This window comes from Heptranchias perlo, unplaced genomic scaffold (genome assembly GCF_035084215.1).
Source record: "Heptranchias perlo isolate sHepPer1 unplaced genomic scaffold, sHepPer1.hap1 HAP1_SCAFFOLD_251, whole genome shotgun sequence".
In the NCBI taxonomy this organism is placed as follows: domain Eukaryota; kingdom Metazoa; phylum Chordata; class Chondrichthyes; order Hexanchiformes; family Hexanchidae; genus Heptranchias; species Heptranchias perlo.
Window position 1 is genome coordinate 102,376 of NW_027139263.1, and position 22,931 is coordinate 125,306.

Below are 22,931 nucleotides of genomic sequence, written 5' to 3' on the forward strand. Positions count from 1 at the left end.
GGTTTCAGTGATGTTGGTTGAGGGATAAATATTGGCCAGGACTCCCCTGCTCTTCTTCAAAATAGTTCATGAGATCTTTTACATCCACCCGAGGGCAGACGCGTCCTCGGTTTAACGTCTCAACCGAAAGACAGCACCTCCGACAATGTAGCACTCTGTCAGTACTGCACTGGAGCGTCGGCCTGGATTATGGGCTCAAGCCTCTGGAGTGGGGTTCGAGCCCACGACCTTCTGACTCAGAGGAGAAAGTGTTACCCACTGAGTCAAGGGCAAAGATAGACATTCTCAAAGGGATTGGGATTAGCCCACAACGTTGATCTGTGATACGAGAGGTGAAATAATCTAAGATACGAAGGTTTAAAAAGACCCAAAAATGTAACATTCACCTTTTCACTTTAAAGATCCTGACTGAGCTGCTGTGTGTCCCCCGCAGTTTCTGTTTTATTGAAGTGTTACTCTAAGTTAGGGGCCACCCACACCCATCGTTAATCCCCTTCCACCACGAAAAAACACAAAGCAAGGAAGTTGTTCTGGTGACAGTAATTCTGGACGGCCCCTTACAAAGTTTCTACCGACGCACAGGTTATCCCTGAATAATAACACTGAAATACTGGAGTTTACCAATATAATACCTAATTCCGATTTCCTTTTGTACAATGAAGTCATAAGCAGGAAATCAGGGATTCTTAATTACTGTTGGCTAGAGTTTTGTTTCTTAGACCAATAAAATCTTTCAGATGCAACTATCAGGAAAGATTGAACAGGCTTTTTTTTCCAGAAAAGAGAAGATTGAGAGGTGACCTGATAGAGGTCTTTAAAATTACAACAGGGTAGATGTAGAGAAGATGCTTCCACTTGTGAGAGAGACCAAAACTAGGGACCATAAATATAAGATAGTCACTAATAAATCCAATAGGGAATTCAGGAGAAACGTCTTTACCCAGAGAGTGGTGAGAATGTGGAACTCACTCCCACAAGGAGTAGTTGAGTCGAATAGAGTAGATACATTTAAGGGGAAGCTAGATAAGTACATGAGAGAGAAAGGAATAGAAGGATATGCTGATAGGGTGAGATGAAGTAGGGTGGGAGGAGGCTCAAGTGGAGCATAAACACCGGCATAGACCAGTTGGGCCGAATGGCCTGCTTCTGTGCTGTAAATGCTAAGCAAGGGCAGAATAAACAATACTAAAGTGAATAAAACAAAAATATTTTTCAGACCTAAACCAAAATCTAACAAGTTGGGAGAGCTGTCCCATAAACTAGTCAAGCAACAGCCTGATACACAACCATACCTATCAGCCAATGTCCCAGACTCCCCCAGCATCATCCCTGGGTATGCCCTGAGAGTCCTCAACATTGACTCCAGACTATATGAAGTCTCGTGGCTTCAGGTCAAACATGGGCCAGGAAACCTCCTGCTGATTACCACGCACCACCCTCCCTCAGTCGATGATTCAGTACTCAATGTTGAACAGCACTTGGAGGAAGCACTGAGGGTGGCAAGGGCACAGAATGTGGGAGACTTCAATGTCCATCACCAAGAGTGGCTCAGTGGTACCACCACTGACCGAGCTGACCGAGTCCTGAAGGACACAGCTACCAGACTGGGCTTAGAATCATAGAATCACACAGCACAGGAGGAGGCCATTTGCCCATCGTGCCTGTGCCTGCTCGCAAAGAGCTATCCAGTTAGCTCCACTCCCCTGCCCATAGCCCGCAAATGCTTCCTTTTTAAGTATTTACCCAATTCCCTTTTGAAAAGTTACAATGAATGTGCTTCCACCACCCTTTTCAAGCAGTGCATTCCCAATCATTGCAACTCAGAGTAAAAAAAATTCTCATCTCCCCCTGCCTTTTTTGCCAATTATCTTAAATCTGTGTCCTCTGGTTACCGACCCTCCTGCCAGTGGAAACAGTTTCTCCCTATTTACTCTATCAAAACCCTTCATAATTTTGAACACCTCTATTAAATCTCCCCATGACCTCTGCTCTGAGAACAATCCCAGCTTTTCCAGTCTGTCCAAATGATGAAAACCCCTCATCCCTAGTAGGAACATAGGAACAGGAGGAGGCCATTTAGCCCCTTGAGCCTGTTCCACCATTCAAAGAGATCATGGCTGATCTGTGACCTAACTCCATATACCTGCCTTAGCCCCATATTCCTTAATACCTTTGGTTAATAAAAATCTATCAATCTCAGATTTATAATTAATAATTGAGCTAGCATCAACTGCTGTTTGTGAAAGAGAGTTCCAAACTTCTACCACCCTTCGTGTGTTGAAGTGTTTCCTAACTTCACTCCTGAAAGTCCTGGCTCTAATTTTTAGGCCATGTCCCCTGGTCCTAGAATCCCCAACCAGCAGAAATAAGAACATAAGAACATAAGAAATTGGAGCAGGAGTCGGCCAATCGGCCCCTCGAGCCTGCTCCGCCATTCAATAAGATCATGGCTGATCTGATCCCAACCACAAATCTAAAGAACACAAGAAGTCGGAGCAGGACCCGGCCACATAGCCCCTGGGCCCTCTCCGCCACCCACAGGGCATTGACCGATCCGAACTCAGCTTCATGTCCAATTTCCTGCCCGCTCCCCATAACCCCTAATTCCCTTTACTTCTAGGAAACTGTCTATTTCTGTTTTAAATTTATCTAATGATGTAGCTTCCACAGCTTCCTGGGGCAGCAAATTCCACAGACCTACCACCCTCTGAGTGAAGAAGTTTCTCCTCATCTCAGTTTTGAAAGAGCAGCCCCTTATTCTAAGATTATGCCCCCTAGTTCTAGTTTCACCCATCTTTGGGAACATCCTTACTGCATCCACCCGATCAAGACCCTTCACAATCTTATATGTTTCAATAAGATCGCCTCTCATTCTTCTGAACTCCAATGAGTAGAGTCCCAATCTACTCAACCTCTCCTCAATAGTTTCTCTATCCACCCCATCAGTTCCCCTTAATAGAGTCAGAGTCATACAGCACGGATAGAGGCCCTTCGGCCCATCGTGTCCGCGCTGGCCATCAAGCCCTGTCTACTCTAATCCCATATTCCAGCATTTGGTCCGTAGCCTTGTATGCTATGGTCAAATCACCCCATAATCTTCTAAATTCCAGGAATACAACCCTGGTTTGTGTAATCTCGCCTCGTAATTTAACCCTTGGAGTCCAGGTATCATTCTAGTAAATCTACGCTGCACTCCCTCCAAGGCCAATATATCCTTCCTAAGGTGCCACAGTTTTGCCCGTTCACTGAATCTATTAATATCTCTCTGTAATTTTATGCTTCCATCTACACTGCTTACAATGCTGCCTATCTTTGTGTCATCAGCAAACTTGGATATGTGGCTCTCTATCCCGTCATCTAAGTCGTTAATAAATGCAGTGAATAGTTGAGGCCCCAACACAGATCCCTGTGGGACACCACTAGTCACATCCTGCCAATTTGAGTACCTGCCCATTATCCCTACTCTCCGTCTCCTGCCGCTCAGCCAATTTCCTAACCAGGTCAATAATTTGCCCTCAATTCCATGAGCTTCAACTTTAGCCAACAGTCTCTTATGAGGGACTTTATCAAATGCTCTCTAGAAGTCCATATAAACGACATCCATTGACATTCCCCTGTCCACTACTTTAGTCATCTCTTCAAAAAATTCAGTCAGGTGTGTCAGACATGATCTACCCTTTACAAATCCATGCTGGCTCTCACTGATCAGCTGAAAATTTTCAAGGTGTTCAGTCACTCTATCCTTAATTATAGACTCTAGTAATTTCCAGACGACAGATGATAGGCTAACTGGTCTATAATTCCCTGGTTTCCCTCTGTCACCTTTCTTAAATAGCAGAGTGACATGTGCAATTTTCCAATCTAAAGGAATGGTTCCTGAATTGAGAGAACTTTGCAATATTATAGTTAGGGCATCTGCAAACTTTTCTTTAAAACCCTGCGATGGAAACCATCTGGTCCTGGGGATTTGTCACTCTATAGTGCATTATTCTCTTCATTACTGTTAATTTGCTTATGTTAATTATGGTGAGACCCCATCCCTGATTCAAAATTAGTTTCCTTGGGGTGTCTGGCATGCCGTCCTCTGCTTCTACTGTAAATACTGACGCAAAGTAAGTATTTAACATGTCCGCCATTTCCCTATTTTCATTTACAATCTCACCATTATCAGTTTTTAAGGGGCCCACAATGCTCTTGACCACCCTCTTTTTCCTAATATAATTGTAAATTTTTTGTGTTGATTTTGATATCCCTTGCAAGTTTCTTTTCATACTCCCTATTTGTAGCTCTTACTATCTGTTTTGTCACCCTTTACTGTTCTTTGTATCTCTCCCAGTTGCCAGGATTTGTGCTATTTTTTGCATTTTTGAATGCTTTTTCTTTTAGTTTTATGTTGTCCTTTACCTCTTTTGTCATCCATGACTGTTTTTTTTGGTAAGTAGAGTTCTTGCCCCTTAGGGGTATAAACTGGTTCTGTATCACGTTAAATTCTTTTTTGAACACCTCCCACTGATGATCTGTTGTTTTACCCATTAACAGATTTGCCCAGCAGCTGATACGGGTTTCTCCCTTTCAAACACAACGTTGAACACAATCATATTACGATCGCTATTAGATAAATGTTCACACACCATTAGGCTGTTAACTAAATCTGGCTCATTACTCATTATTAAATCTAACATGGCCTGCACCCTTGCTGGCTCTGAGACACGTTGTTGCAGAAAGCTGTCCTGAGCACACTCAAGAAATTCACTACCTTTCTGATATGAGCTCGTCTGCTTATCCCAATCTACATGGAAGTTAAAATCCCCCATTAAAACCACTCTGCTTTTGCTACATACTTGTCTAATCTCTGCATTTATACGTTCTGCCACTTCACAGGTGCTACCAGGGGACCTACAGACAACTCCCACTAGTCTTAAATCCTTTTTTATTTCTTAATTCTACCCATAAAGTCTCCACTGCCTGCTTACTTGTCTTCTCTTTTCTTCTCTTATCATCGAAGTAATTTCATCCTTAATCACTCAGGCTCCTCCTCCCCTGCTGCCAGTTTCCCTCTCCTTCCTGTCGACCTTAAAACCTGGAATATTCAGTTCCCAGTCCTGACCATTTCGCAGCCATGTCTCAGTAATGGCTACCATGTCGTACCCTCCAAGTTGAATTCATTCAATTTGTTCCTTATACTCCATGCGTTTGTATAAAGAACGCTTATTTGGGCCACTGTTCCAGTAAATCTCCTCTGCACCTTCTCCAAGGCCTTGAAATCCTTTCTGAAGTGCGGTGCCCAGAATTGGACACAATACTCCTGCTGAGACTTAATCAGTGATTTATAAAGATTTAGCATAACTTCCTTGCTTTTGTACTCTATGCCTCTATTTATAAAGCTAAGGATTCCATATACTTTTTTTAACAACCTCTTAACTTGTCCTGCTACCTTGAAAGATTTGTGAACATACACCCCCAGGTCTCTGTGTTCCTGCAACCCCTTTAAAATTGTACAATTTAATTCATAATAATAAAAACAGAAAATGCTGGAAATACTCAGCAGGCCAGACAGCATTTGCGGAGAAAGAAATAGATTTAACGTTTGATGACCTTTCGTCAGGACTGGAAGATGTTGAGTTAAAGTTTTTGAGCTTGTACAGAATCAGGGAAAAGATGGGGGAGGGAAGGGGAAGGAAAGAACAAAAGGGAAGGTCTGTGATAGGGTGGAGGGCAGGAGTGATTAAATGACAAAAGGGATGATGGTGCGAGGTGAGGAGGGTGGGAATGGGACAAGTAAAGAAACAAAAGATGGGTCTAGAGGAGCTGTAAATGGCAACAGCAGAACCATAACCAGCACCTGCTGACCGAAAAAATGGGAGCAGTGGTTAGGATCTGAGGTTATTGAAATCAATAGGTGTAAAGGGTGTATAAAGTGCCTAATCAAAAGATGAGGTGCTGTTCCTCGAGCTTCTGTTGAGCTTCATTGGAAGAGTGTAAGAGGCCGAGGACAGAGAGGGAGTGGGACAGGGAATTAAAATGGCACGGTCAGGGTCACACTTGCGGACTGAGCGGAGGTGTTCAGCTAAGCGATCACCCAATCTGCATTTGGTCTCCCCAGTGCATTCGCAACTCCTTAGATAATGAAGCAGTCCGAGCCCGCATGCAGCAAGACCTGGACAACATCCAGGCTTGGGCTCATAAGTGGCAAGTAACATTCGTGCCAGACAATGACCATCTCCAACAAGAGAGAGTCTAACCACCTCTCCTTGACATTCAGCGGCATTACCATCGCTGAATCCCCCACCATCAACATCCCAGGGGTCACCATTGACCAGAAACTTAACTGGACCAGCCACATAAATACTGTGGCTACAAGAGCAGGTCAGAGGCTGGGTATTCTGTGGCGAGTGACTCACCTCCTGACTCCCCAAAGCCTTTCCACCATCTACAAGGCACAAGTCAGGAGTGTGATGGAATACTCTCCACTTGCCTGGATGAGTGCAGCTCCAACAACACAAGAAGCTTGACACTATCCAGGACAAAGCAGCCCGCTTGATTGGCACCCAATCCACCACCCTAAACATTCACTCCCTTCACCACCGGCGCACAGTGGCTGCAGTGTGCACCATCCACAGGATGCACTGCAGCAACTCGCCAAGGCTTCTTCGACAGCACCTCCCAAACCTGCGACCTCTACCACCTAGAAGGACAAGAGCAGCAGGCACATGGGAACAACACCACCTGCACGTTCCCCTCCAAGTCACACACCATCCCGACTTGGAAATATATCGCCGTTCCTTCATCGTTGCTGGGTCAAAATCCTGGAACTCCCTTCCTAACAGCACTGTGGGAGAACCTTCACCACACGGACTGCAGCGGTTCAAGAAGGCGGCTCACCACCACCTTCTCAAGGGCAATTAGGGATGGGCAATAAATGCCGGCCTTGCCAGCGACGCCCACATCCCACGAATAAGTAAAAAAAAATGTAGAGGAGACTGCATAGCGAGCAGTGAATACAGAAAACTAAATTGAAAGAAGTACAAGTAAATCACCGTTTCACCTGGAAGGAGTGTTCGGGAAGGGAGGAGGTGAAAGGACAGGTGTTACATCTCCTGCGTTCGCATGAGAAGGTGCTGTGAGGAGAAGAGCGGGTGTTGGGTGCAATGGAAGAGTGGACTAGGGTGTCGCGGAGGGAGCGATCCCTTCAGAATGCTGAAAGGGGAGGGGAAGCTGTGTTTGGTGGTGGCGTCACGCTGGAGTTGGCAGAAATGACAGAGGACGATACGTTGAATCTGGAGGCTGGTGGGTGGAAGGTGAGGACAAGGGGGACTCGTATCGTGGTTCTGGGAGGGAGGGGAAGGGATGAGGGCAGAAGTGCGGGAAATGGGATGAACACAGTCGAGGGCCCTGTCAACTACAGTGGAGGGGAATCCTCGGTTAAGGAAAAAGGAAGACATAGCGGAAGCACTGGTGTGGAAAGTGGCATCGTCGGAAAAGATGTGATGGAGATAGAGAAACTGGGAGAATGGAATAGAGTCCTTACAGGAAGTGGGGTGGGAGGAAGTGTAATCAAGGTAGCTGTGAGAGCCGGTGGGCTTATAATAGATATTGGTGGACAGCCTATCCCCAGAAATGGAGATGGAGAAGTTGAGGAAGGGAAGGGAAGAGTTGGAGATGGACCATGTGAGGGCGAGGGAAGGGTGGAAATTGGAAGCAAAGTTGATGCAATTTTCCAGTTCAGGGCAAGAGCAGGAAACAGCACTGATAGAGTCATCAATGTACCGGAAAAAGAGGTGAGGGAGGGGCCTTGAGTAGGACTGGAACAAGGAATGTTCCATGTATCCCACAAAAAGGCAGGCATAGTTAGGACCCATATGGGTTCCCACAGAGACTCCTTTTATTTGGGGGAAGTGAGTGGAGTCAAAGGAGAAGTTGTTCAATGTAAGAACAAGTTCAGCCAGGCGGAGGAGGGTGGTGGTGGATGGGGACTGGTTGGGCCTCCGTTCAAGAAGGAAGTGGAGGGCCCACAGGCCGTCCTGCTGGGGGATGGAGGTGTAGAGGAACTGGATGTCCATGGTGAAAAGGAGATAGTTAGGGCCGGGGAACTGGAAACTGTTAAAGTGGCGGAGGGCGTCAGAAGAGTCGCGGATGTGGTAGGAAGAGACTGGACAAGGAGAGAAAAAAAAGAGTCAAGGTCGGAAGAAATTAGTTACATGGAGCAAGAACAGGCTGAAACGATGGGCCTATCGGGACTGCCCTGTTTGTGGATCTTGAGAAGGAGATAGAAGCGGGTTGTGTGGGGTTGGGGGAACGACGAGGTTGGAGGCTGTGGTGGGGGGTGGGGGAAAATCGATCTCCAGAGTTGATGAGGTCACTGACAGTCTGGGAAATGACTTGAGTTTATATTGCCTCTCCTTATTTTTCCTTCCAAAATGCATCACTTCACACTTCTCTGCGTTAAATTTCATCTGCCATGTGACTGCCCATTTCACCAGTATGTCTATGTCCTCCACATTGTTTACTATATTTCAAAGCTTTGCGGCATCTTCAAACTTTGAAATTATACCCTGTATACCCAAGTTCACCCAAGTTCAGGTCATTAATATATATCAAAAAGAGCAGTGGTCCTAATACCATCCCCTGGGGAACACCACTGTATACTTCCCTCCAGTCTGAAAAACAACCGTTCACCACTACTCTCTGCTTTCTGTCCCGCAGCCAATTTTGTATCCATGCTGCCACTGTCCCTTTAATCCCATGGGCTTTAATTCTGCTAAGAAGTCTATTATGTGATACTTTATCAAACCTTTTGAAAGTCCATATACACAACATCAATCACACTACCCTCATCAACCCTCTCCGTTACTTCATCAAAGAACTCAATTAAGTTTGACAAACATGATTTGCCTTTAACATGTTCTTCCAAGTGACAATTATTTTTGTCATAGATTATTGTCTCTAGAAGCTGACTGGCCAGTAGTTACCTGTTTATCCCGCTCCTCCTGTTTAAACAGGGGTGTAACATTTGCAACCCTCCAGTCCTCTGGCACCACCCCCATATCTGAGGAGGATTGGAAGATTGAGGTCAGAGCCTCCACAATTTCCACCCTTACTTCCCTCAGTAACCGAGGATGTATCCCATCTGGACCGGATGACATTTCTACTTTGAGCACTGTCAACCTCCTCTTTATCTGTTTTTAATCCTATCCAATATCGCTACTACCTCCTCCTTTACTGTGATATTGGCAACATCCTTTTCCTTAGTGAAGACAAAAATGCAAAGTACTTACGGCAGGTGGTGAGAGAACCAACATGAGGGAATAACCTACTTGACCTCATCCTCATCAATCTACCTGTTGCAGATGCTTCTGTCTATGACACTATTGGTAGGAGTGACCATCGCACAGTCCTTCTGGAGATCTAGTCCCGTCTTCACACTGAGGACACTACCACCGTGCTAAGTGGGATAGATTAATAACAGATCTAGCAGCTCAAAATTGGGAATCCATGAATTGATGTGGGCCATCAGCAGCAGCAGAACTGTATTCCACCACAATCTGTACCTCATGGCCCGGCATATCTATCACTCCTCCATCACCATCAAACCAGGTGATCAACCCTGGTTAAATGAGTGAGCATGGGAACAGTACCAGGTGTATCTGAAAATTAGGTGGCAATCTGCTACAACAGTTACAGGTCAAGTGTGTGGTGTGTTGGTGTTGGTCTCTCACCACCTGCTGCAAGTACTTTGCACTTGTCTTCACTAAAGAAGAGGATGCTGCCAATGTTCCAGTTAAACAGCGTAAGCAACATGATATGGACAGAGCTAAGCGATCCTACAACCAACTGATCAGGTCAAAGCTCTGCAGTCCTGCCACATCCAGTCGTAAATGGTGCTGGACGATTAAGCAACTAAGGGGAGGAGGAGGCTCCATGAACATCCCCGTCCTCAATAATGGCAGAGCCCAGCACGAGTGCAAAAGACAAGGCTGAAATGTTCACAACCATCTTCAGCCAGAAGTGCCGAGTGGATGAACCTTCTTGGCCTCCTCCCGATATCCGTACCATCACAGATTCTAGTCCTCAGTCAATTCGATTCACTCCACATAATATCAGAAAACGGCTGAGTGCACTGGATACAGCAAAGGTTACAGATCCTGACAGTATCCCAGCTGTAGTGCTGGAGACTTGTGCTCCAGAACTAGCCGTGCCTCTAGCCAAGCTGTTCCAGTACAGCTACAACACTGGCATCTACCCGACAATGTGGAAAATTGCCCAGATATGTCCTGTCCACAAAAAGCAGGACAAATCCAATCCGGCCAATTACCGTCCTCAGTCTACTCTCAATCATCAGCAAAGTGCTATCAAGTGGCACTTACTCACCAATAACCTGCTCACTGAGGCTCAGTTTGGGTTCCGCCAGGACCACTCAGCTCCAGACCTCATTACAGCCTTGATCCAAACATGGACCCAAGACCTGAATTCCAGAGGTGAGGTGAGAGTGATTGCCCTTGATATCAAGGCAGCATTTGACCGAGTGTGGCACCCAGGAGCCCTAGTAAAACTGAAGTCAATGGAATCAGGAGGAAAACTCTCCAGTGGCTGGAGTCATACCTGGCATATTCTGCAGCAAGTGACTCACCTCCTGACTCCCCAAAGCCTTTCCAGCATCTACAGGGCACAAGTCAGGAGTGTGATGGAATACTCTCCACTTCCCTGGACTGGTGCAGCTCAACAAGCACTCAAGAAGCTCGACACAATCCAGGACAAAGCAGTCCGCTCGATCAGCAGCCCATCGACCGCCTTAAACATTCACTCCCTCCACCATGGACGCACTGCAGCTGCAGTGTGTTCTGCAGATGCACTGCAGCAACTTGCCAAGGCTTCTTCGACAGCACCTCCCAAACCCGTGACCTCCATCACTGAAGGAGAAGGGCAGCAGGTGCATGGGAACACCATCACCTCGAAGCTTCCCTCCAAATCACACACCATCCCGATTTGGACATACATCGGCTGTTCCTTCATCGGCGCTGAGTCAAAATCCAGGACCTCCCTACCTAACAGCATTATGGTTCAAGAAGGCGGCTCACCACCATCTTCTCAAGGGCAACTAGGGATGGACAATAAATGCTGGCCTTGCCAGGGACGCCCACATCCCGAGAATGAAAAAAACAACCGTACCAATGTGCCTAACTGGGTTTTCTTTTCTTCAGAGACCCTGGCTGCGAGTGAGATAGCAGCTACACGCCGGGGTTGAGTGATGGCTATGACACCTTGCCGTCCGATGCTGGCTTCATACAGATACTGAGGAATCTGCGTCGTCTTCCCAGAACCTGTCTCACCTAGAATTAAAAAATAAAAGTGAGAAGAGGATCTATACTCTGAGTGAGCCTTCCCACCATCACTGACCTGAGAGCTCTGTGCAAGTTGAGACTGCCCAAGCTCATTTTCCTTGTGACCCTCAGAACCAGCAGGTTGAGGAGACCTTTTCTCCTATGATATAGGCTAGATTTGAAGCAAGATCCTAGGAGAGGAATGTTCTAACAGCCTGTACCAAAACTATCACCATTTTGAGAGATTTGAAACAAAATTTTAAGTATGTTTACCAAAAAGCTTATGGTTTTTAAACAGATTAATACAGTGTGTAACAACAATGTATTAAAGTGAAACACGTGTTCTGGCAGTTTGGAACGGTATTCGACATCATTTATCCGATGTTCCACGTCCATTTATTTTACAAATGTAAAGAATCTTACAACACCAGGTTATAGTCCAAAAATTTTATTTGAAAATCACAAGCTTTCGGAGATTATCAAATAAAATTGTTGGACTATAACCTGGTGTTGTAAGATTCTTTACATTTGTCAACCCCAGTCCATCACCGGCATCTCCACATCACATTTATTTTACAGCTGCCCTCTTTGCCTTATTTGATGCTTGTGTTGAATCGATGATTTTGATTGTAATTATACTGCCACTTTCCCATCAGTACAACAATGCAAAATAGGCATGCTAACTCGGGAGTCAGGTCCCGAGCTAAATCTAAAACACACCAAAGTTATGCAATGAGAAATGCCATCCAGGAATCCATCTGACTTCACTCAGGCTTCACACCAGATAGCACCAAGTGGACAACAACAGTACTTGTGAGGCTAGGTTTTAAAAAAGTGTTTAAAAGGTGGTCTATTGTCTTCTCACTGTTCTGAGAAAGTGAATGCTGCCACCTGCAATCTTTTGTTAAAAAAAATGTTGCCACAGAAATGGAGTTTTGTCAGTGCAACTGCAGTCTTGTTGGCTGCACTTTGCTCACTACCATTCCTGGTCTCTCACACTTTATAGCGAGAACTTGCACTGATATAGCACCTTTCATATCTCAGAACACCTGTAAGCACTTAACAGCCAATTACTTTTGAAGCTTATTGTAAACAATTTTACAACACCAAGTTATAGTCCAGCAATTTTATTTTAAATTCACAAGCTTTCGGAGATTTTCTCCTTCCTCAGGTAAACATTTACCTGAGGAAGGAGAAAATCTCCGAAAGCTTGTGAATTTAAAATAAAATTGCTGGACTATAACTTGGTGTTGTAAAATTGTTTACAATTGTCAACCCCAGTCCATCACCGGCATCTCCACATTTTGAAGCTTAGACACCGTTGTATAGTAGGCAAACATGGCAGCCAATTTGCACATAAGCAGCAGTGAAAAGGTTGATCACTTAGTCTTGTTTTACTAGTATTGGTTAAGAGCTAAACATTGACCAGGACACTGAAACTCACGGTTGTTCTGCAATAAAGCGTTATGTGATCTGAACAGGCAGGTGGGGCCTTGTTTTAACATCTCATTCTGATGAAGCATCACTCCCTTACTCCACAAGATGCAGCGATGCTGCCAAGGCCACATTACTTCCCCTGAGGCGGTGACCTTCTCCTCAGACTGCTCTAGTCTTGGTGATGTTGCCCCACAATCGTGTTAGATAGGGAATTTAAGTAGCTTGCTAGGCCACTTCAGAAGGGACGAATAGTCACCCACGTCGGGTTTGACCAGAGTCACATGTAGCCCAGACCAGGTATACACCGCAGGCTTCCTTCCTGATCACAAGCAGAGTGGTCAGTTAAAAAGCGTGAGAAAAGAGCATCAGAGCAAAAGGGCAGGGTAGGGTCTGTTGCCCAATTAAGAGTTTTAGACACTATTACATGTAGCATAAGGAATAAAACAAGTGAATTAGAAGCCCAAAGCCAGCTTAAAAGTATGATGCCATGGCCATCACTGAGACCTGGCTATAAGCTGGGCATAACTGGGAGATAAATATTCCAGGTTATCAGATCTTTAGAAAGGACAGGGAAATTGGAAAAGGAGGCGGAGCAATATTGATAAAGGATACTTTTGCAGCATTAGAAAGAGGGGATATCAGTAAGGGTGAGCAGGCAGTAGAAACTCTGAGTAGAATGGAGGAATAAAAAAGGATGCAAGACTTTGGTGGGAGTGGTCCACAGATCTCCTGACAGCAGTGATGAAGCAGCGGGATACATAAATATGAATATCAGAGGAACTTGTAGCAAAAGCAGAGCGGTTATAATGGGAGACTTTAAATTTCACATTGACTGGGGAAACAGACACCCAAAGGCAGAAAATTTCTTGAGTGTATTTGGGTAGTTTTCTGGAACAATATGTTCTTGAACCAACGAGATTTAATTATCAGTAATAAGCCTGAATTAGTCAAATTCCATATTAGGTTTGAGAGGGAGAAGGTGAGTCACAAACCAAGGTTTTAAGTTTAGGTAAGGCTGACTTTAGAGGGATGAGGCAAGAACTGACAACAGACTGGGCAGAACTATTAATGGATAAAACTATAGATGAGCAGTGGGAGATGTTCAAAAAAGTATTTGGTAGAATACAAGACCTGTACATACCCCCTAAAGGGCAAGGACTCGACTTGTGTAATTAAACAACTTTGGTCAACACGGGAAGTAAGAGATAGTATAAAACTAAGAGAAAGGGTTTATACGAAGGCAAAGAACAGCAGAGATTCCACGGATTGGGAGAGGGATAAAGAGCAGTAAATGGATACAAAGAAAGTGGTAAGAGCTGCAAAAAGGGAATGAGAAAAAGCTTGCGAGGGAAATCAAGGACAACGCTAAAGGGTTTTACAAATATATTAAGAGAGAGGGTGGCTGAGAGAAATGTGGGCTCTAATGACAGACGCAGGTGATACTGTAATTGGAAATCAGGAAATGACAGACTTGCTAAATAATTACTTTATATCGGTCTTCACTGTAGAAGAGGAGGATAAAATACCAGAGATACAAGGAAAACTAAAAATAAATCAAGGGGAGGAACTAACAAGATTCAATATAAGTAAAATGGTGATGGAGAAAATAATGAGACTAAAGAGAGATAAATCTCCAGGATCCGATGGTTTCCCCCCCAGGGGATTAAAAGGTGAGGAAATTGCAGATGCTTTAATCGTGATCTTCCAAAACTCTCTCGATTCAGGCATTGTCCCCTTCGATTGGGAAACTGCCAATGTCACTCCACTGTTTAAGAAGGGTAGGAGAGATAAACCAGGAAATTATTGACCTGTTAGTCCAGCATCAGTTGAGGGGAAATTACTAGAATCTGTTACTTGGAACAGAGTGACTGATAATTTGGACAAATATGAGCCAAGCCTGGATTTGTAAAGGGTAAATCATGTCTAACGAACCTAGTTGAATTATTTTGAGGGGCCATGATGTGGAGATGCCGGTGATGGACTGGGGTTGACAATTGTAAAGAATCTTACAACACCAGGTTATAGTCCAACAATTTTATTTGAAAATCACAAGCTTTCGGAGATTATCTCCTTCGTCAGGTGAGCGTAGGAGTCCCACGCTCACCTGACGAAGGAGATAATCTACGAAAGCTTGTGATTTTCAAATATTTTGAGGGGGGTTGATAAGGGGGTGTCTATGGGTGTTATTTTATGGACTTCCAGAAGACATTCGATAAGGTTCCACATAAGAAACAGTTAACAAAAATGAAAGCACATGGAATTGGAGGCAACCTATTGACATGGGTAGGGAATTGGTTCGGAGCTACCTCCTAACCAGAGAGAGAGTAGGGATATTGGGTATGTACTCAGATTGGCAGGAAGTGACTAGTGGTGTCCCCCAGGGATCTGTACTGGGGCCTCAGCTTTTCACTATATTTATGAATGAAAGAAGAGCCGTATATCTAGGTTTGCTGACGACACTAAATTATGATGTGGAGATGCCGGTGATGGACTGGGGTGGACAAATGTAAGGAGTCTTACAACACCAGGTTATAGTCCAACAGCATTATTTGGAATCACAAGCTTTCGGAGCTTTCCTCCTTCGTCAGGTGAGTGTGGGATTCCATAAATGCACAGCATATATAGTCAGAGAACAATACCTGGTGATTACAGATAATCTTTCCAAATGCCCGTTATCACACCTCGGCATAGATATAATCAAAGCAATCAAAGGAGTGGATGGTGTTCAGACAGAGAAACATTACATCCCAGACTACTGAATACACAAGTGGTCAGAACACGAAGACAGACACAGACAGAGAGAGAATGACCAGTTGTATTAAAAACAGATAACTTTTTTAAAATCTGTTTTTAATACAACTGGTCGTTCTCTCCCTTTCGGGTGTCTCTCTCTCTCTCTCTCTGTGTGTCTGTCTTTGTGTTTTGACCGCTTGTGTATTCAGTAGTCTGGGATGTAATGTTTCTCTGTCTGAACACCATCCACTCCTTTTGATTGCTTTGATTATATCCATGCCGAGGTGTGATAACAGGCATTTGGAAAGATTATCTGTAATCACCAGGCATTGTTCTCTGACTATATATGCTGTGCATTTATGGAATCCTACACTCACCTGACGAAGGAGGAAAGCTCCGAAAGCTTGTGATTCCAAATAAAGCTGTTGGACACTAAGTTAGGTGGCACTGTAAATAGTGTAGATGGGAGCAGAAAGTTACAAAGGGACATTGATAGATTCAGTGAGTGGGCAAAACTGTGGCAGATGGAATTCAATGTGCGGAAGTGTGAGGTCATCCACTTTGGACCTCAAAGATAGATCAGAGTATTTTCTAAATGGTGACAAGCCAGGAACTGTGGAGGAACAGAGAGATTTAGGAAACCAGAAATCACTAAAAGCTAGTGGACAGGTACAAAAAATAATTAAAAAGGCGAATGGAATGTTGGCCTTTATCTCGAGAGGGCTGGAATACAAAGGGGTGGAAGTTTTGCTCCAGTTATATAAAGCTCTGGTTAGACCACATCTGGAGACTGGGTTCAGTTCTGGACACTGCACCTCAGGAAGGATATATTGGCCTTGGAGGGAGTGCAGCCCAGATTCACCAGAATAATACCGGGGCTAAATGGGTTAAATTATGATGACAGGTTAAATAGACTGGGCTCGTATTCTTCATATATAGATTAAGGGGTGATCTAATTGAGATGTTTAAGATGATTAAAGGATTTGAAAGGGTAAAGAGAGAGAAACTATTTCCTCTGGTGGGGAGTCCAGGACAAGGGAGCATAACCTTAAAATTAGAGCTAGGCCGTTTAGGGGTGATGTCAGGAAGCACTTCTTCACACAGAGGGGAGTGGAAATCTGGAACTCTCTCCCCAAAAAAGCTGTCGAGTCTGGGGGTTAACTGAAAATTTCAAAACTGAGATTGATCGATTTTTGTTGGAGCAAAGGCAGGTAAATGGAGTTGAGGTACAGATCAGCCATGATCTAAATCAATGGCAGAATAGGCTCAAGGGGCAGAATAGGCTCAAGGGGCTGAATGGCCGACTCCTCTTCCTATGTTCTTTGATGGACATTAGTGAACCAGTTTGGTTTTTACAACAGCTTTCATGCTCATTTTTCTAATACTAGCCCACAAATTATTTTATTTAATTTCACAAGCTCTGGGTTGCGAGTCAGCTCCATTATCATTAGGATACCATACCCTATCCAACTGGGTTAGACTAGATTAGATAATTATGTCCTGAAACATAACTTGATCCACAACTTCTGACAAGAATAGTACCACTGAGCCACACTGACACTTATGTAATATAAGCTTTCATAAATCCACACATTGAAATCGTATTCTCAAATCTGAATGTTTGTGGAGTACTTGGGGGGGGGGGGGGGTCCGGCCCGAGAGGGGGGGGGGGGGGTCCGGCCCGAGAGGGGGGGGGGGGGGGTCCGGCCCGAGAGGGGGGGGGGGGGGGTCCGGCCCGAGAGGGGGGGGGGGGGGTCCGGCCCGAGAGGGGGGGGGGGGGGGTCCGGCCCGAGAGGGGGGGGGGGGGGGTCCGGCCCGAGAGGGGGGGGGGGGGGGTCGGCCCGAGAGGGGGGGGGGGGGGGGTCCGGCCCGAGAGGGGGGGGGGGGGGGGTCCGGCCCGAGAGGGGGGGGGGGGGGGTCCGGCCCGAGAGGGGGGGGGGGGGGGTCCGGCCCGAGAGGGGGGGGGGGGGGGTCCGGCCCGAGAGGGGGGGGGGGGGGGGTCCGGCCCGAGAGGGGGGGGGGGGGGGTCCGGCCCGAGAGGGGGGGGGTCCGGCCCGAAGGGGGGGGGGGGGTCCGGCCCGAGAGGGGGGGGGGGGGGGTCCGGCCCGAGAGGGGGGGGGGGGGGTCCGGCCCGAGAGGGGGGGGGGGGGGGTCCGGCCCGAGAGGGGGGGGGGGGGGGGTCCGGCCCGAGAGGGGGGGGGGGGGTCCGGCCCGAGAGGGGGGGGGGTCCGGCCCGAGAGGGGGGGGGGGGGGGGGTCCGGCCGCGAGAGGGGGGGGGGGGGGGGGGGTCCGGCCCGAGAGGGGGGGGGGGGTCCGGCCCGAGGAGGGGGGGGGGGGGGTCCGGCCCGAGAGGGGGGGGGGGGGGGGTCCGGCCCGAGAGGGGGGGGGGGGGGTCCGGCCCGAGAGGGGGGGGGGGGGGGTCCGGCCCGAGAGGGGGGGGGGGGGTCCGGCCCGAGAGGGGGGGGGGGGGGTCCGGCCCCGAGAGGGGGGGGGGGGGGGGTCCGGCCCGAGAGGGGGGGGGGGGGGGGTCCGGCCCGAGAGGGGGGGGGGGGGGGGGGGTCCGGCCCGAGAGGGGGGGGGGGGGGGTCCGGCCCGAGAGGGGGGGGGGGGGGTCCGGCCGAGAGGGGGGGGGGGGGTCCGGCCCGAGAGGGGGGGGGGGGGGTCCGGCCCGAGAGGGGGGGGGGGGGTCCGGCCCGAGAGGGGGGGGGGGGGGTCCGGCCCGAGAGGGGGGGGGGGGGTCCGGCCCGAGAGGGGGGGGGGGGGTCCGGCCCGAGAGGGGGGGGGGGGGGGGGTCCGGCCCGAGAGGGGGGGGGGGGGGTCCGGCCCGAGAGGGGGGGGGGGGGGGGGGGGGTCCGGCCCGAGAGGGGGGGGGGGGGGGTCCGGCCCGAGAAGGGGGGGGGGGGGGTCCGGCCCGAGAAGGGGGGGGGGGGTCCGGCCCGAGAAGGGGGGGGGGGGGGGTCCGGCCCGAGAAGGGGGGGGGGGTCCGGCCCGAGAAGGGGGGGGGGGGTCCGGCCCGAGAAGGGGGGGGGGGGGTCCGGCCCGAGAAGGGGGGGGGGGGTCCGGCCCGAGAAGGGGGGGGGGGGGGTCCGGGCCCGAGAAGGGGGGGGGGGGGGTCCGGCCCGAGAGGCGGCGGCGGGGGGGGGGGGGGTCCGGGCCGGGGCCGTACCTATGATGATGGCGGTGTCGAGCCGGTGCAGCTGGCGATGAGCCTGCCCGAGCCCGGTAGAATGGGCAGGCCTCTCCGCTGCTGCTCCCTCTCTTGGATGAACGCATGGTCGCGCCTCTGGTCGCACAGTGAGGCTTTAAACTTCTTGGCCGGAGGAGGCCGGGGGCTCCATCGGGTCAACGCAGCCACGAGTCCGGGCCGCCGCTCGAAATCCAACACGAGCAGGCCCGGCCGGAGAGTCCCGCTCAATCACGTCATCAGAGCGCGACCACCCGAGCACACCCGGAAATACCCGAGCTCTCCCCGGAAATACCCGAGCTCTCCCGGAAATACCCGAGCTCTCCCGGAAATACCCGAGCTCTCCCGGAAATAGAGCTCAACGATCTGACACCGCCGAATCGCACACGGAGGAAAAATAACAAAATCAATGTGACTCCGAGAGGGTGAGTTTCTGGAGTGAAAAACGAGTGGTTAACGAGCGTCGTCCCGATGGTTACTGGGCATTGTCCCCATGGTTACCGAGCATTGTCCCCATGGTTACCGAGCATTGTCCCCATGGTTACCGAGCATTGTCCCCATGGTTACCGAGCATTGTCCCCATGGTTACCGAGCATTGTCCCCATGGTTACCGAAGAAGCCTGTGGATGGTGCACACTGCAGCCACAGTGCGCCGGTGGTGAAGGGAGTGAATGTTTAGGGTGGTGGATGGGGTGCCAATCAAACGGGCTGCTTTGTCCTGGATGGTGTCGAGCTTCTTGAGTGTTGTTGGAGCTGCACTCATCCAGGCAAGTGGAGAGTATTCCATCACACTCCTGACTTGTGCCTTGTAGATGGTGGAAAGGCTTTGAGGAGTCAGGAGGTGAGTCACTCGCCACAGAATCCCCAGCCTCTGACCTGCTCTCGTAGCCACAGTATTTATATGGCTGGTCCAGTTGAGTTTCTGGTCAATGGTGACCCCCAGGACGTTGATGGTGGGGGATTCGGCGATGGTAATGCCGTTGAATGTTAAGGGGAGGTGGTTAGACTCTCTCTTGTTGGAGATGGTCATTGCCTGGCACTTATCTGGCGTGAATGTTACTTGCCACTTGTGAGCCCAAGCCTGGATGTTGTCCAGGTCTTGCTGCATGCGGGCACGGACTGCTTCATTATCTGAGGGGTTGCGAATGGAACTGAACACTGTGCAATCATCAGTGAACATCCCCATTTCTGACCTTATGACGGAGGGAAGGTCATTGATGAAGCAGCTGAAGATGGTTGGGCCTAGGACACTGCCCTGAGGAACTCCTGCAGCAATGTCCTGGGGCTGAGATCATCGGCCTCCAACAACCACTACCATCTTCCTTTGTGCTAGGTATGACTCCAGCCACTGGAGAGTTTTCCCCCTGATTCCCATTGACTTCAATTTTACTTGCGCTCCTTGGTGCCACACTCGGTCAAATGCTGCCTTGATGTCAAGGGCAGTCACTCTCACCTCACCTCTGCAATTCAGCTCTTTTGTCCATGTTTGGACCAAGGCTGTAATGAGGTCTGGAGCCGAGTGGTCCTGGCGGAACCCAAACTGAGCATCGGTGAGCAGGTTATTGGTGAGTAAGTGCCGCTTGATGGCACTGTCGACGACACCTTCCATCACTTTGCTGATGATTGAGAGTAGACTGATGGGGCGGTAATTGGCCGGATTGGATTTGTCCTGCTTTTTGTGGACAGGACATACCTGGGCAATTTTCCACATTGTCGGGTAGATGCCAGTGTTGTAGCTGTACTGGAACAGCTTGGCTAGAGGCGCAGCACATTCTGGAGCACAAGTTTTTAGCATTACAGCCGGGATGTTGTCGGGGCCCATAGCCTTTGCTGTATCCAGTGCACTCAGCCATTTCTTGATATCACATGGAGTGAATCGAATTGGCTGAAGACTGGCTTCTGTGATGGTGGGGATATCGGGAGGAGGCCGAGATGGATCGTCCACTCGGCACTTCTGGCTGAGGACGGTTGCAAATGCTTCAGCCTTGTCTTTTGCACTCACGTGCTGGACACCGCCATCATTGAGGATGGGGATGTTTACAGATCCTCCTCCTCCCATTAGTTGTTTAATTGTCCACCACCATTCATAACTGGATGTGGCAGGACTGCAGAGCTTTGATCTGATCCGTTGGTTGTGGAATCGCTTAGCTCTGTCTATAGCATGTTGCTTCCGCTGTTTAGCATGCATGTAGTCCTGAGTTGTAGCTTCATCAGGTTGGCACCTAAATTTTTGGTACGCCTGGTGCTGCTCCTGGCATGCTCTTCTACACTCCTCATTGAACCAGGGTTGATCCCCTGGCTTGTTGCTAATGGTAGAGTGAGAACCAGGGTTGATCCCCTGGCTTGTTGCTAATGGTAGAGTGAGGAATATGCCGGGCCATGAGGTTACAGATTGTGCTGGAATACAATTCTGCTGCTGCTGATGGCCCACAGCGCCTCATGGATGCCCAGTTTTGAGCTGCTAGGTCGGTTCTGAATCTATCCCATTTAGCACGGTGGTAGTGCCACACAACACGTTGGATGGTGTCCTCAGTGCGAAGACGGGACTTTATCTCCATGAGGACTGTGCGGTGGTCACTCCTACCAATACGGTCATGGACAGATGCATCTGCGACAGGTAGATTGGTGAGGACGAGGTCAAGTAAGTTTTACCCTCGTGTTGGTTCCCTCACCACCTGTCGCAGGCCCAGTCTGGCAGCTATGTCCTTCAGGACTCGGCCAGCTCGGTCAGTAGTGGTGCTACCGAGCCACCCTTGGTGATGGGTATTGAAGTCCCCCACCCAGAGTACATTCTGTGCCCTTGCTACCCTCAGTGCTTCCTCCAAGTGGTGTTCAACATGGAGGAGGACTGATTCATCAGCTGAGGGAGGACGGTAGGTGGTAATCAGCAGGAGGTTTCCTTGCCCATGTTTGACCTGATGCCATGAGATTTCATGGGGTCCAGAGTCAATGTTGAGGACTCCCAGGGCCACTCCCTCCTGACTGTATATCACTGTACCGCCACCTCTGGTGGGTCTGTCCTGCCGGTGGGACAGGACATACCCAGGGATGGTGATGGAAGAGTCTGGGACGTTGGCTGAAAGGTATGATTCTGTGAGTATGGCTATGTCAGGCTGTTGCTTGACTAGTCTGTGGGACAGCTCTCCCAATTTTGGCACAAGTCCCCAGATGTTAGTGAGAAGGACTTTGCAGGGTCGACTGGGCTTGGTTTGCCGTTATCGTGTCCGGTGCCTAGTGGTCCGATGCTGGGTGGTTCGTCCGGTTTTATTCTTATTATGACATTTTTTTTTAGCAAGATTGTACAACTGAGTGGCTTGCTAGGGCATTTCAGAGGGCAATTAAGAATTAACCACATTGCTGTGGGTCAGGAGTGTGATGAAATACTCTCCACTTGCCTGGATGAGTGCAGCTCCAACAAAACTCAAGAAGCTCGACACCAGCAGTCCACTTGATTGGCACCCCATCCACTACCCTAAACATACACTCCCTTCACCACCAGCACACCATGGCTGCAGTGTGTACTGTCTGACAGGATGCACTGCAGCAACTCACCAAGGCTTCTTCGACAGCACCTCCCAAACCTTGACCTCTACTACCTACAAGGACAAGGGCAGCAAGCAAATGGGAACACCACCTGCACGTTCCCCTCCAACTCACACACCATCCCGACTTGGAAATATATCGCCTTTCCTTCATCGTCGCTGGGTCAAAATCCTGGAACTCCCTTCCTAACAGCACTGTGGGAGAACAGTGACATGGGAGAACACGGACTGCAGCGGTTCAAGAAGGCGGCTCATCACTAACTCAAGGGCAATTAGGGAAGGGCAATAAATGCCAGCCTCGCCAGTGATGCCCACATCCCATGAACGAATTAAATATAAAAAGATTTTTGGGTTCCCTTTTATATTACCCACTAATCTTTTCTCATATTGTCTCTTTGCCCGTCTTATATCCTTTTTCAATTTCCCCCTGCACTCTCTGTATTCTGCCTGGTTTACGACCGTATTCAGTACCTGACATTTGTCAGAAACCTCCTTTTCCTGTTTTATTTTAACCTCTATTTCCTTTCCCATCCAGGGAGCTCTAGCTTTGGATGTCCCATTGCTCATTTACTGTTTTCCTGGCCAATCTTTGTTCCCAGTCCACCTGTGCTTGATCCCTTCTCAATTCACTGAAATTGCCTCTCTTCAGCTGGGTATTTTCACCTTTGATTTTTCTTTGTCCCTTTCCATAACTACTTTAAATCCAATTATATTATG

The 22,931-nt window shown here is 48.7% G+C and overlaps 1 protein-coding gene across 2 annotated transcripts in view; it reads right to left on the minus strand.

Annotated features, from left to right (window-relative positions):
• Positions 1–18,697, minus strand: part of dhx33 (DEAH (Asp-Glu-Ala-His) box polypeptide 33) — a 69,206-nt gene extending 50,509 nt beyond the window's left edge. Inside the window, exons 1-2 of one of the 2 annotated variants that reach the window (XM_067978229.1) lie at positions 18,655–18,697; positions 11,167–11,327 (exon numbers count right to left, since the gene is read on the minus strand). The gene's annotated coding sequence lies outside the window, so the exon portion shown is untranslated. Of the gene's footprint in view, positions 1–11,166; positions 11,328–18,654 lie in introns of those variants that run through there. The other variant, XM_067978228.1, reaches the window with a different exon arrangement.
• Positions 18,698–22,931: the final 4,234 nt, after the last annotated feature.